The sequence below is a fragment of the Mastigoproctus giganteus genome, chromosome 11, assembly GCF_048544385.1.
Source record: "Mastigoproctus giganteus isolate SK-2022 chromosome 11, ASM4854438v1, whole genome shotgun sequence".
Classification (NCBI taxonomy): Eukaryota; Metazoa; Arthropoda; class Arachnida; order Uropygi; family Thelyphonidae; genus Mastigoproctus; species Mastigoproctus giganteus.
Window position 1 is genome coordinate 129,689,160 of NC_143585.1, and position 16,262 is coordinate 129,705,421.

Sequence of the window (16,262 nt, forward strand, 5' to 3'; positions counted from 1 at the left end):
GTAGGCACATTTTTGCCAAATTTGAATAGATATTATAACTATGTTTTAAAATAAAATAAAAATGGCGCCTCCGTAGCCAGGTGGGAAGGAGCAGCAGTACGTAGCACACGCTTCTGGATTAGACCGGGGTTCTAGCCCGTCACCACCAAATACGGAGGATGCGGAAAGGTCAGGGAATGACCACCGCATATTCACGGAGCAATATGGCCTTAGTTGCTAATGCTCCTAAAAACCAAATAACAAACAAACAAAATAAAATACTGTTCAACCGATTTATCTCTCTTGCTCAAGGCAGCAGTTTTGGGTGATCTACTTTATAGTACAGTGAAAATCGGATTATTATTATTATTACGAATTATCTTACAATTAAGCAACCTATTTGTCGTTTCTCAAAGGTCATTTTATATATATTAATGGAAAAATATAGGGCAAATTTGATATGCGTAATTAGCAAAGCCCAATCGTTTTGTTAATTACTCCCTAATTTGCATATCAAAATCGTTTGATGGACATGTTCATACACGTTGAAGGACACATAATTCGGTAGGACAGAATGTGTAAATTGATTCCAGACTTTATGGAGATTATATTCTGATGACTAACGAAAACTATTTCTGAAACCGGAAAACCTCACCACCATTAATCTACTATCAGAAATGTGTACTAGTTGAGGCCACAATTAAGCGTTTCACAGTGATTTGTTATTACAACAGCCATTGTCCGTCAGGGACTTTCTGTAGTTCAATAATCCAAATTATGGTTATTTACGTTTCGATTGTTATAAAAATAACTTAAATCGAAAAAGACAATAGAGATAGAAATGTGTATCTTGTATTTTTTTTGTGCACATATTCTTATTAACACTCATTATTTGCAGAAATCGCCCAATCGTTTTGTTCGATTATAATTCCAAAATGCTAAGTGCAATATGACATGAATTTGAGGAACAACGATTAACTAATCTTCTACAGTTCTTTTAAATCTCTCTTTCCGGCCCACTGGATTATCGGCATTCTTTTGGGGTGGTGAATTTTGGTCGAAATTCACACGTCAACTGGATGGATTGGGGACAGTATGTGTATTATTTGTACAAGTAAGTCTCGTGAGTACAATCTGCGTATTGCTTTGGGTGAAAAAAAAACCCACAGTAGCTCAGGGGAGATGCGTTTCCCTGCTAAAGCTAGGCTAACTGTGCATCGATTTGAGAGATATTTAAAAATTCCCCCATCAATGACTGGATTCAAACGTAGGTGCCTCTCTAAACGAATGACAAGTAGTGACCCCAATATACTGTCACATAGGAGTTCAATTGCTAAGTACTCTGCTCATGTCAGGAGCATGTTCACGGAGTTATCCAAGTCATGCATGCTGTTGAATAGGTTGCAATTCATAGGTAACTACTTGTCATGAACTTGTCGGCGGTGTCACAAGTACGTTCATATCATAGTAATTCCTTTGTTGTAATACAGAGACTCATTCGGCCATCCTGCTGTGTCCTTCTCTTCCTGGCGCATTAGTTGCTAATGCGGCAATAAAACCCAAAAACCAACCAACCTTCTCTTCCTTGAGAGGCTTTGTGACTCATTATGCCACGTCGGGTGTCGCTTCATCAGTACATTGCTGTGTTAAGCATCTCGTACCGCAGTCAGGGTAGTTCCTAGTGCTCGGCTCACGCTGTTAACTAGCTTTGTAATACACTACAGGCTTGACTCACAACTTCAACTAGCCGATGCGCCAACAACTACCAAATCAAAAAAAAAAAAAAAAAACAACTTCAACTGTGGACTCATGGACCTGACTTTTTCTTTATTTATTTGCTTACCCTGTCACTGTGAGAGATGGGGTGGGATTCTCATATCAGTACTAATAATAGTAATAGACGATCTGCCTCCACGAGGCAGGAACGAAAACCAGTGAGGTGTATATTCTTGCCACCCTGGGACAAGGGGGCAATCATTTAACGCAGGCTAACAAACACTACACCATACTACGCAGACAGAAGGTTCGCTACTTCAATGAGCGGCTTTTCTGGGTACAGTACCTTCACACATACGCGGTGGTGGTGTCATAGTCTGGCTCGGAATTGCGCCCACACATACACACACAAATAAAACCAATGGTAGCTCCTTGAGCTACAATGGTCACATATTCAAAATGTACTTTGAAGCGCTGCTCTGAGTAATACATTCCTGATCAGAAATTCTTTTTTTTTTACAGGTTTTCTTTTAGTTGTATGATTTTGTAAATGCACAGCAGGGTTAGCTTCAAAAAAAAAAAAAAAAAAAAATCTGCAAAGTGTACACATACCAACTACAAATGTTTAGTAATTGCGCACTATAAAAAAAAAAAAACATTCTCTAGAAAAACAAATTTTGTGTCCTCGTTTAATAATTTGCAATATGGATTCTGACTCTAACATGGCAGTTCATTTTCCTAAAGCAATAAGCATTGAATATATAGGTGAGTAAATATTTAATCCACTTCATTAAAATCATATTCTTCAACATAGTTTTATTTTAGCTTAATATTAACGAAATCTTCTCTATAACTTGGCAGTGACAGAGTTATAGCGAAGAATATATGAGCACTCTTCGCATCATCGAAAATATTATTCAATTTTTAAAAATAATATATGGTTTCTATGCTCAACTAATGAATGTGCGTACCATATTCATATTTGCGAGGAATCAGTTAAACCCATCTTATGCAACACATCATAGTTATGAAGACAGCTCATTTCTCTACATGTCAAATGAGAGTTGATTGTGCACCATTCATTATAAAAACAAACCAAACATATTCAGAACACGAAAAGTTATTCTTTTTATTTGGGGATAACGAGAAGTATACGAGTATTATTATAAATACATGTGATACCTACTATATATATTTTTTTTTTATTGAATATCTGATAAACTAGCACGCATAATCATGAATAATGGCGATTATGCTAGATCTTCCAATTTAAAAGTTCTGTTTCTTCGCTGCCAAAATTTTTCCCATTTCATAGCTCTGGTACCAATTTTCTACAGCTGACTGAAATTATTAGCCTGTAAGGCTCTAAAAATAGCAGCGGAGATTCACATAATTGGGTCGATAAAATTGATTTGCAAAGGACAGCTGAGAAACGTTGTAACTGAAACTCTTTGATAATCTTTTGCACTTTCATATTAATTTACAAGCACTTCGAGCTATTTTCTACAACGATGGGCATTGTAGAAAGCCCAGCAAGCGATTAAAATTGAAACAACAAAAAAGTAGCCACTTCTGCGAAACCAGTAAAGAAATAATACTTGAGTCCATTCCCTAATTAAACGCGATTTTAAACCTAATTTAGAATGTTAAGTAGAGAAAAAAATAATAAAAGCATTGGTTGATCTTAGCACTAATTAGATCCTAAGGAAAGAGATTTATGTGCTTATAAAATACTGTAGTTTTTTTTTATTTTATTCCTTGTTATTTTCTCCTAATTGAACTGCTTGAGTTTAACGCATGCATTTTTAAAACCACTGACAACTTCCATGCTCAGAATCAGTTTTTGATTCAAATATTTTGACTCTGGTTAATGAGATTTGCTTTAGCAAGCCTGTAATTAAAGGGCAGAAGTTCTCTAATTTCAGTTAGTCAATTTAAGCATTTCAGAAGTAAGTTTTTTAAAAAAAAAGCATCAATTTAAATGATGCTTTTTTAAGCTGACTTCCGGTATTAAATGACCTTTCGGATAAAAAACAAGAACATCTTTTCTCTTATCTCATGTTCTTGAACAACCAATAATAATAATTAAACAAGTTTCTTTCATCGCCGTGTTGATAATCTCTTGAGCACACTTCCCTTTGATTAGTCCTTTTTTCCTTCAACATCTTCATTTGGAAAGTGAAATAAAAGTTAGTTCCCCAATGTCCTATCAGTTAAAATACCACTTTGAATTGCTAAGAAGTAAAGCGTGGCAAAGAGAAAGGGAAAAGACTGTCTTCTTTCTTAGTTGTTCCATTAATGTTCAACGTTGTATGTTATTCTTTTAGCGAATGCGCATCCTTTTTACAATATTTTTGTTACGCTTTCTTCTCTACGCTGTGTGTGCGTGTGTTTCAGGAACGCATTGATATATATGAATGCCACCCACGGAGTATTCCTACTCACGAAAGTTATAAAGGTTGTTTGTCGTTTTCTTCAGTTTCATTAATATAACATAAGGCGAAAGGAACTACGTAAGACTCAAGTTGATGCACTGGCTGAGCGCATCACCAAGGAAACAGCAGCCTCTTAAAATGTAGAGTGCCGTTATCTCTGAGATTTAGTGATTCCTAGGATACGTAAGTTTCTGGAGTCTCCGCGTTTTATATCTTACTACTTTTTTATGCTGTTTTTTGGTAGTTGGCGTTGAGACTATATAATATAATTACCATTCTGTTGCTGCAGTTTTTTAAGTGATTATTGATCTTATCGAACATTCGAGATTTTTCAGGTCCTGAAAAATATTCGAATCAGGTGAAAATTAATTCTTATTGTGTAAAGGATTTTAAAGCCTAGCTTTGATTCCAAAGCAAAATTATTTTAAAAAAGTTAATTCTAGACTGCTTCCTTTTTTTTTTCATCAAGAGTAAATTTCCACGCGACATTCTATCAATAGCACACAAAAATTCAGTTTCGCTGATACTTGCCATAAGATTCACTTCTGGGAAATTCTGAAAATGATTACCGTGGTGTGTACTTTAAGGGTTGTTTGGAAGTTGTGAAGTGTAATGGCTAAGCATCGTCCATATAATTTAGATGCAGTAACTATTACTAAAAGAACGAGAACGTGAAAACTTCTCTACTGAAAACTTAACCCAGTACGTCATTATTTCACACGATCCACACTGAAATGATCTAACTGTGGTGTAACGCTCTCTTACATGTAGCCACTACCAATGTTATCAGATTTTCACCAATATATCAATAAAAAACTTGTTATGAAGCTGAACCTAATAGCAAGGTAAAATAATTTTTGGCAGGTTAAATATTTCTACGCCGACTTCCAATGCATTTAATGGTGTAGTTATGTGTTTCTTAATCATATTATGATGACTCCTTTCCTGAGAAACTATAATTGTTCCACTCACTGATCACAGAAAGTTTAGTTCTTTTCTTTTCGAATTTTATTGTAGTAGGTCGCAATCCTTCCGCTGATGTAATGAAATGTCGTTTAATGTATTAACGAAGAAATATAAATTGTTTCATAATATCTAGATACTTTCAGATACATTCAAAATGATCGCCTTATCCATGTTTTGAAAATACTAAGAAGCAAAATTAGCATTAGCATTGGCAAATGATGCAAGAAAGCAAGCTTATACAGTATCAATCGATTGCCGGAACAACACATGGAAGTTTATTCCAGCAATCAACCACCGGCTGGCTAAATGCTAACTTCCGAACATCTATTCTTCAACCATCCTTCCTCAGTTTGAATTTATATCCCCTCATGTGCGTAGTTTGAGCAAAGGGAAAGAATCTCATCAGCATTGAACTTGCTCAATCCATTCAAAGCCTTAAGCACCTTAATCAGATCACCTCGCAGGTGCTTAGTCTCCAGACGTTGCAATTTGCAGCACTGAAGCCTTTCTTGATAAGAATACCCCTTTTCTCGCGAGTCTCGTTGCCCTTCTCTCTACTTGTTCCAGCAGCTCTACATCCTTCCAAAAATGAGGCCTCCAGACCTGTATGCATTACTCAAGATGTGGCCTGACCACTGCATTATACAATAGGATAATTACCTCCTTGTCCCTGCTAGCAAAATTCATGTATATCGTTGACAAAATCTCATGAGATGTGCTAGCAGCCAGTCTGCATTTCTCAGAGAACTTCATATCAGACTGCATAATTGTCCCCGATCTTTTTCATTTTCCATTGAGTAGTACCACATAGTTGGTTCATTACTCTGGGGTTACTGCCACCCATATGCAGTACTTTGCATTTATCAATGCAAAATTAGTATCTGAAGACCGATAATTGTATTAAAATATGCAAAAATATTCCAAATCATTTGATAACTATTGAATGCTGTTATACTCGGAATAGGTGTTTTATGTCAAATCTTTCAGCTGTTTTGAAATTCGAATGAACGGTGATGGTGAATGTTTTCTTATGAAGAGAATCGCCCTGTTTTTTTTTTTCTTAATTGTGTTTACCTAAAGTAGCGTAGAGTCAATTTGATTAATTTTTAGAACTATTAAAAACGGAAGGATACCATTATATATAAATGTATTTTTCGATCTAGGGCAGAGTTTCTTAAATTGTTTCGTTCGGCTGTCAAAAAATCTTGCGAACCACCTACTCTACCCACTGCAGCTTGCCACCGTAAAAAAAATAAAAATAAATAAATAATAATAAAAAACTTTACCCAGTTGTAGCGCTGCGTATCACTAGTTTGTATTCTGGATCAGCTCAAAGAAATTTAAGAACCACTGTTCTTAAACTTTTTTTTCCTTTTGGCTATGGAGCTCTTTTACAGATCTAAATCTCCCGCAGAACCCTGGACTGTCGCATTATAGTCTTAGCTACTCATGCGCCATAAAAACCAGAACCAAACCAAACCCACAGAATCCTAATATTTTCAAAATACTGCATTCATAAAAGAATCTACTGAAGCATTTTCAGAACGCCGATCCCCAAGGTTTCCTTTACTGAATCTTGGAGTTCCCTAGAACAACCTTTGGAAAATGCTGCTATAAACAGTTCTGAATCTTGAATATTTTTTACTCCATATTAAATTTTTGTTAATATCTCGAAAACTCTCATCTCAGAATTTTATTTTCCTAAGTTATCATCGTAAAACCAAACCATCTCTCTCTCTCTCTCTCTCTCTCTCTCTCTCTCTCTCTCTCTCTCTCTCTCTCTCTCTCTCATTAACCCAGAGAAGATGTTCTTAACCTTTTTGTGTACAGAAAAAAACAAAACAGCAAAATGCTGGAACAAAAAAAAAAAAAAAAAAGAAAAGAAAATGGTGTCTTTTTTTTGGTTTTTTTATCTCCACCAGAAAGCCGAGCCTAGATGGTTAAGAGTCTCTGGCTAAGGATAGCTTGCAGACTTACGCCGTGTAATGTTCAAATTATGTTAAGTTCAATGAAGAAAGCTGTATGGAGACACAAGCTAACCTCTGTTAGCTTGTGTCTCTAATTACTTAAATCATGGACGTCCTGAAGTAAGATTTGGGATAGGTATCGCAGTTGAATACGTGCTGGCCAAAGGCCTTCGGTGGTTTCATCTCTTATCTCCCCCCCCCCCCAAGTACACAAAGTGTGAAATAAAAACCTTGCTTAAATGTCATCATGAGAGACTCTGGCATCCGTTCCAATATATATATATATATATATATATATAATCTTTATTGTATACAAACATGGTATATACAATAGACCCTTCACAGCAGCAATGCCAGGGGTTTTACATTGGTTGGTGGACAATAGCCTTGGGGGAACGGGGCCCACATCGAAGTTCGGGCTTAAATAAGTTTTACTTTGAATAAGTAAGATTTACTTATTCAAACATCCATGTAAATTTGTATTCGTCAAAATGTTACCTCACCCTTTTTAAAATTATAAATTTGTACTCGTCTGGAAATCGCTTCGTACACAAAACTGAAATTCCTTTTGACAGCATACTCAATACACCATGTACATACCATAAAATGCTCTCGTGGGTAGCACACGAATAGGTAGGCCTATCCGCAAGAGCGTCCGCTGGATGGTGTGCTTGGAAACGTTTCTGTGCGTGTCCTGGTCTGCCGTTAAATGAAGGATTGTGAGCTATCTGTTGTTCCGACAGCACGTGTCAACCACCGTTCGCCTCGACTGTGAACCATGGGTGGTCTCCCCGTTTCGGCGCGTTCGGTTATTGTGTTCCCATTCCGCCACATCTTCACTGCGGAAGCCCTCGAACAGCCGACAATGCCTGCTGTTGCTGAGATGTTGCCTCTCCCTTTCTAGCGCCGAAAATAATTCTCCGTTCAAACTGTCATGTTCAAACTTCGTTCTTGCCCTCGGGCACTACCCATGACGTTACTATATATACCGCGCCGGTCGGTGGCGTCACTCCTAGGTGCTGTGGGATTTGTCCACTCATGGAGACAGAGGTAGTCATAATGTTTTGGGTCGTGATACTTAACTTAACACCATTGGCCTTCGACCTGGGAAAAGTCCATTCTCAGGCATTCAGATGACTGACACTGACTGTTGCCACAGACAACAGACTTCAATTTGAAACCCAGGGAAATAGAGCAATTCAAATTCTACAAGATTGGATGAAGATCCATTTTCTTAAGATTTCACCGGGAAAAATCTCCTCAATGCTACTGAAAGGAACATTAAATCTCCGTAGACCACCGCAAATTAAAATAGAAAATACAACTATCAAACTACTCAGTGAGGTGAAATACCTAGGAGTCATACTGGACAGGAACCAATCTTTCAACCCACACTTGAAACATATCCGGGAGAAAATCAGGAGATATTCTGCCCTCGTCGCAAGAATAGCTAAAAGGGATTGGGGACTCGAGAGGCACACCTTGGGACTATATTACAAAACGACATTTATACCAGCCATAACTTACGCGTCACCCGTCTGGTTTCAGAAAGCAACTACTGTAGTTAATAGACGGACACGACTCCATCCAGCCGACAATACTCCTCTCTATTACAGGGGCCTGCTGCACTTTGAGTACACATGCTCTACAGGTTCTGGCGGGAGCACTCCCCCTTGGGGTGGTGCGTTGTGCCATGATGCAACATCTCGCAAAAGGGCTTCCCTGCACCTTCCTGGGCCACTCCATGAACCCTATAGGAAACCTGAAAAAGAGAGAAAATAAAACTCGCCACCCACCTGCAGCAGGTCTGGCAGGACAGGTGGTCAGAATCCACAAAAGGGGAAATAACGAGGAAATTTCTGCCTAATGTCGGAAGATTATACCCGAAAGTGCCATCGTGGTTTCACCCTGGACTGTACACAACGTATCTTTTAACAGGTCATGGGGCCGTGAATGCCAAACTAAACAGTTTTAAATTAGTGAACGATCCCCGCTGTCTGTGGGGAAGTAGAGACATGGTCTCACATAACGTACAACTGTGAAAACTATGAGAATCTCCGCTGCCTCCTGACGACAAAACTGACTTACTTCCCTCGCGACAGGGAATCAAACCTGTTGGACTCGCGAGAGGAGTATAAGGAGTTGACAAAATTCGCCCAGGGACTGTTCACCCGAAGGAGGACACTTATTGCTATCTACAGGGATCAAGAACAAACACCACGACAAAACTAACCATCCTTGGACCCAACTAAACTGGCTCTCACCCAGATACAAGACTTTCCTTTGGGACTGAACTAGCATAATAAAGGACTCGCAGGATCCAACCCAAGGTAGCGAAGGAACCCGCTCAAGATTAATACCACGGACCTCACAAAACACAGATGAACTCAGGTCCTATTAGGGGCCTAGCGGCTAAATAACCAGAGGAACAATGGTACACGACACTACACATGTACAAAATCCATACACTTTTAAACCTCTGGCATTGGCAGTGTTCTGTTTCACACCACAATGTATACTACGCGGAGATGGGGAAAACCCCTGGTGCTATTTGACACTAAACACACTCTACACATACGTACTATACCAAAGTAGACTAACATGGACGAGACCCATGTCCTATGAATGACAAATGGAGATGACTACCAAACTTAGAACCCCACCAGCTGGGTCGATGTGAACAAGACACATTCCTGAGAACCGGAAGACTTAGAAAATAAATCACACTAAGGTAAATGGCTAATACGGACGGGACCCCGGTCCCACAGTTGACAACTCGGACATGATACCAGATTGGACACCACTAGCAGGGTCTAAGTATAGTCTTCCTGCAGACGCCTGTTGGCGATTGCACCAGGCTGCCTTGCCTGGTGCCTTTCCACCCCTTCCCCTGCACCGGTGGGGGGATGCCCCCCCCCCTCTGGCGCTCCTACTTTCTCCTGGTGAGGCATGGGCCTGCCTCACTGACTTCTGGGGTTGCCTACACTATCACCCCATATTTCTACCTTAACTCCCCAGCCTTCAGTCTCCCACCCACTCTATCTTTATGCCAGCGAATACCCCACACACAAAAACTTAATTATGACAAAATTACCGTTCGCTGTATGGAATGATGGATATATGTATAGCATATATATGGAACTGTCTGTACGTACGTGCATATAAGAGCGCGCGTGTATATATTTTTTTTTTTTTTTTTTAGGTCCTAGCCACTGAAATCTCAGGAAATTAGGTGGCAGGACCGCCAGAGTGAAACTAAAACTACTGGGTTCCTGGTCTGCCTCGAGGGGCAATGTTGGGCCTCAACAGGGGTCCAGCGGCTAAACGACCAGATGAACAACGGTACATGACACTACACATACACAATATTCATAAACTTTTCAATCTCTGGCATTTCCAGCGAACTCGTACACCCACAGTGAAAACTACGCGGAGATGGGAAAAACCCCTGGTGCCGTCTGACACTAAATACACCTTACACATACGTATTAAGTATGTGGTGTTTAGTATTGTTAAGTATCTTCACGAGATTGGTAAAGTAAACGAAAGGATGGTCTTACCAAGAAAGGCTTCAGTTCTTCAAATTGCTGCGTCTGGAGACTGGACACCTGCAAGCTGATCTCGTCGAACTGTTTCAGGCTGTGAATGGATTGAGCAAGCACAGTGCTGATGATATTCTTCCTCTTGCTCGTACTACAGACATGAGAGACCGAAAATTCAAATTGAGGAAGAATGATTGCAGGATAGATGTATGAAGGTTTTCCTTAGCGGCTAGTTGACATCTGATGTTGTGTAAGTGAGTAGTATAAATAATTCAAGGAAGAACTATACAAACTATTGGAAGGGATGGACAGGTGATCTGCATTTTTTTTTTTTTTTTTTTTTTTGCTGAAGCTTTCTTGCATCATACTCGTATGCCACTACTAATAATATTTGCCATATAGTGCGAGCCTGCAAGGAAGCCACAGGCTTTTGCTGCACCGGCCAAAAAAAAAAAAGAGTGGATAGGTTAATACAAATTATGCGCTTTGCTCCTCACGTAGGTAATTATTCAGCTGACGTTTGAATTTCTTCAGAACTGTCAGCCTTGACTAACTGTGGAGGCAGCTCTCTTGTTCCACTAATCAACTCGATGGCTGAAAGAAAACGTCCCACAATCTAGTCTTAACCTTTTCCATTGTAATTTGAATTCATGGCCCCTCATTCTGGAATTCTTTCTTTATTAACGCGAAAATTCTGCGTTCATTCATTTTACTAACCCCGTTCAGAGCTTTATAACCTCAGTCAGGTTCTCTCTAAGATGCCTGGTTGCCAAGCTCTGGAGCCCATAATCGAAGTCTTTACTAATACCATCGCCTTTGCTGATCTCACCATGTTAGTTGGCCGTCTTGGACCCTTTCAAGAAGCTCTGTCTTTTTTTTTTTTTTTTTCAGATGAGATCTTTATGCTTGGCACGGTTTTCCAAATGCCGTCTTACAGTTGTCTTATACAATAGGATTATGATCTTCCTATCTCTACACAATATTGTTCAATAAATCAATAGGATATATTAAATGCAGTTTTAGACTAATGCATATTAAAGGAAAATATTTGAGATTAGATGAATTACAGGCGTATTAAGCCTATATAGTGCTGACTAACGATATGTGTGCCTAACGGCGCAATTTAGTAGAAACACAGTAGCCTGTATTTAATCTAATACTAAAAACTAAAACTAATTTTAATACCAATATTGTCATTTTATCATTTTAATTATCATTAGTATTATCATTTTAATACCAATATTAACATCCACTTATCCACGTAGACACGCTGCTCCTCAGGGACTTTGTGCGGTAAAATGATCAAACGAAATGAATGTTTTGTGCATGCCCGTTTCTTTTGTCCAAAAAACAGTTTTGCGAATTATATTACATTTTATTCGGTATTCATTTTATATGTTAATTTTATTTCAAAAATGTGGAAAACATTTCATAGGTGAACTTTGAAAATAATTCTATTTTAATACCAATATTGTCATTTTATCATACTATATGTCATTTTATAATACTGATTATTTAGTCAATATGTCATTTTATAATTATTTCGTCTAAATTATTTCGTTCAAACAAGACTTACAAAGCATTAACATTATATAAGGGATGTCGATAGGAACCTAGAAATATTTTATTTTCATTGAATTTCTTGACTGTTCTCAAAATAGTCTTTCAGAATAAGCGCTTGTTGAAATACTCGTAAGCCGATCGGGCTAGCCGGGTGGGTGAAGTGCCTGCCTAGCAACCCAGAGGTCGCTGGTTCGAATCCCGCCTCGGGCTTGGATCAGAGTACAAAATGCAAAAACCTTGAGAGGTGCAATTATGGCCACAGAAGTAGATGCACTAACAACAACAAAAAAAAAAAAAAAAAATAAATAAATAAATACTCGTATTACAGAACGGCCATAGTAAGTAGATGCCATCTTGCTTAAACAGTATGATTAGAGGAATCATTAGAGACTGGTATGGACGTTCTGCCTCCTAGCAGTCGAAATGGATATAAATGCTGATTACCAAGCGCATACCTTTGGCCACTTTCTTTCTGAGACTTCTTGTTTGCAACTTCTATACAGGTGAGCACCTATAATCGTTATCAAGTTCACTGATGGCTAGAGGTCATACAAAGATGTCACAGACCACGTGACGGCGGCTGTTGCAGGCGAACTTCCGGACTACGGTCACCTTTTACATAACAGCGCCCCGTCACTTTAATCCATCAACCGTGACACATACCGCGGATGATTAACACGGTCTACAGACGTGTGCGTCATATTACTTCGAGTAATGTGTCCAGTGTATTAAAGTGCACGAGACTCACGTTGCCGTTTCCAGGCAACCGGTAGAAGTAAAAGTAAATAGGTCGCGTAGATCGAAAGAGGTAGTCGTTTAAATGGCTTGCGCGTCTGATCGTTTTATTTTAAAGCTGAGGCTCTTGAGCATGAAATAAGATTTGTTTTTGTCTTAATACCAAGCCCTCTTAAATGGTGTGCCATCTACTGTTTATCTGGAATGAGACAAATTTACTGTGGAAATGCTGCGCTTTCTTTAACAATTCTCGATGTAGAAATAGCTTCGTATATGAAATGCGGTATAATTATCAGATATATTATTTATTTTATTAATTAAATCTGATTTATAATTTATAATACGCTCTAGTTGAAATACTCGTACTACAGAACGGCCATAGTAAGTAGGTGCCATCTTGCTTAAACAGTATGATTGCAAGTTAAGAGGAATCATTAGAGACTGGCATGCACGTTCAGTTTAAATTCAGTTTAGCAGTTTAAATGGATAGACTCGTAGATCTTGATTACTAAGCGCAGAACAGAGCAACTACATAGCAAAGCAATTAATCAAATAAAGAAAAAACCATTGCAAATAAACATAACGAGACCAAATTACACTAAAATCACGGATTATAAGCTCATACTTAAATATTAGATGAAATAAATTTAAATTATTCAATTGGTCCTTATATTAAATAATTAAGTAAAACTAAAATTCAGTTTCCCTCTGTTTTAAAATTATACTTAGAAAGTGTAATAACTGGAAATAATTTAACAAGTATTAATACGTAATTTTCACATTAAGTTGCATTCCAGCCACATTTGATTAAAAAAATAACTTACTTGGAGGGGGGGGGGGTGCTAAAAACTTCTATAATGTACTCAAGAAGCGTTTTATAAGAACTTAAACTTCACCAAAAACTTGATGAGCAGCCGTGAGGTAGGATTTGTGTAGTAGGTTTTTATAATAGATTAACGGGTGCACAGGGAATATGGGTTAATAAACCTATAGATTTGAAATTGGGTTAAATAAGTCCTGAAGTTTTGTTCCCAATTTATAATAGTATTTATTTAAGGGGGGAGAGAAAGGACTGCGGAATCAGAATTTGAATCTAAAGTGTTTCTCCTGACTTAAAGCAGGCGCTTCAAAATTAGTTTTGATCCGACTTTTTCTCCCTGAATAATGCCGAAACTTTCATTTTAGAGAACTTGAAATTTTATGGAAATAAAATACAAATTTTTATTGTTCCGATTTTAATGAATTTCGGATGGATCGACAAAGCTTAAAAAAAAAAAAAAAAAAAAGAAATACAATTGTTAAATATGGATGGACGGATACGATGAAGGGAATATTAAGACATCCCGAACTCGTGAAGAATCTAAAACTACTCCAGATTTAGTTTATTCAGTAATATTAAGGAGCTATCGGTGTATTTTATAGTTAATATAGACCTTAATCAGTGAGGTACTCGGAGGCACACTTCGGTAAGACAACAAAGGTCGGAAATGCTGTCATGGAATAACTCGTGTACGGAACTGTATCTTATTTGCAATTTGGTTTTTAAATACATGTGGAAACTTAAATAAATCTAAAGTAATTTGATTGTGCCTCCTCATTTCCCCTCTTTTAACAGTACAGAATAAACTATTCGGCGCACTGGCCTGAGATTCTAAAAGTCAGGAAAACCATACAGGTAAGAAGCGCACCAACACATTTATGTGAACAAGGTTATAATTGCCCATGTTTAGACTTTTACTTACTGACTTAGAGGTAGGTAGTGAAATATAAACAATTGTTTGTGTGAACAAGGTTGCCGGGACATAGGTCTCTTTATATCTAAAACAGGGTTTGGCAATCTTCTTTTCTTACGAGGAAAATATTTTATATTATATATAGAATATTTAGAAAGTTATCATCGTACCGGTGTTCCAAGAAAATGTTCCTGCGGCACCTAATGCCACTCGTTGATAGGGCTGCCGATGCCTGATCTAAAATTGTCGTGAAAAGTATCCCCAAATCTGTGCCAGTCAACCAGAGCTGTAACTTGTCGACAGCATAGCGGTATGTACGAAAAAGTTGACTGCATTTCTGAATATTTAATAACAAACTATTATCCTTTTTGTTCACATAATTTTCGAAAGGCTTCGTTAAGTTAAACAGATACATAAAGATCTAATGGCAGAAAATTTGTTATCAGAATACAGATGCTAATGAGTAAATCCACTATTGCAAGATCATTTATGCAAAATTTAAAGTCAAAGGCAAAGGGTTGAACATCGAGTGATACCTCGTATTAATGAAAAATAGATGTAGATTCGCTGATAAATCCTGCAAAGACCTATTACAGTCATCTATAATTAACTTTAAAAAAATCCCTAATATCATGAAGTCAGTTGGATACAACCCTTTCATTCGAAACAGCCAAAATGTCAAAATAGGTGTATAAAAATCTGCCCTGAACAAAATGCTGAGGGTTAGCTTTTTATAGACCTGTCCGTACATTATATATATATTAGTAATTAATCATTGAACACATGGATGCTCACTCTTACGGTCAACCGGAATATGGACTCCATTGTCTTATTACAGCACATTAATATACCCGTACATTTTAACACCAATTTGGTCAGACTTGAGCTGTGGAATTCATGATTATAAAGCGAGGAACAGGCTGTCAGTGGCTTCGAATGTTTCGGTCATAGAGTTAGGTCGACGGTTACAACGCCTTGTTCATAAAAATAAAACCTGCGCAGTACAGCTACCGTTTTCTTCGGCCTAAGATACCGGAAGAAACTAACTCCCTCTCGGCTGTACATATTAGAAGTCAGCTGTCTTATGTAATGAACTGACACTAGAGCCACTTCACGGTTCGGTTGAAGCGTGAATGATAACCTCTCACTGTGTTTACACTGTCTCCTCATTCACAACAGTATGTGAAATAAGGTGGAGGACAGACTGACCATGATGATCCTTCATAATCTTACCCCTTTCGCAGCAGTTAAAGTCATCTCGATAACCTATACCAGCGATGCCCAAAGCAGGAAATTGGTCTTTACAGTTACTGCGGTCAGAAGAAGAGGAGTATACAGGTTCTTTTGTATTATTTCAACAGTTAACAAATGGGTGGTGCTTTTTCTGTGGTATCATACTGGCTCGATCTCATAATATGCATAGAGTTCGCACATTGTCCAGGACCACAGCGAACATTTCTACAAAGAAGCGGCAATTTTTACTCAGATTTCTAAGGAAGCATAATATAAATCGTTCGAATGCTTTAGGTTTCAGAATTTAACACTGGATTTCAGTTTGTGGTACCATCTTTGCGTAATAGCATGCATAAATTTTTGGAAGTACTGTGCGATCGTATAATATGTGAG

General features: G+C 38.0%; 1 protein-coding gene across 1 annotated transcript in view; it reads right to left on the bottom strand.

Moving 5' to 3' along the window:
- Positions 1 to 16,262, bottom strand: part of LOC150078429 (uncharacterized) — a 78,394-nt gene that overhangs the window by 29,728 nt on the left and 32,404 nt on the right. The gene's annotated exons all lie outside the window — the stretch shown is intronic.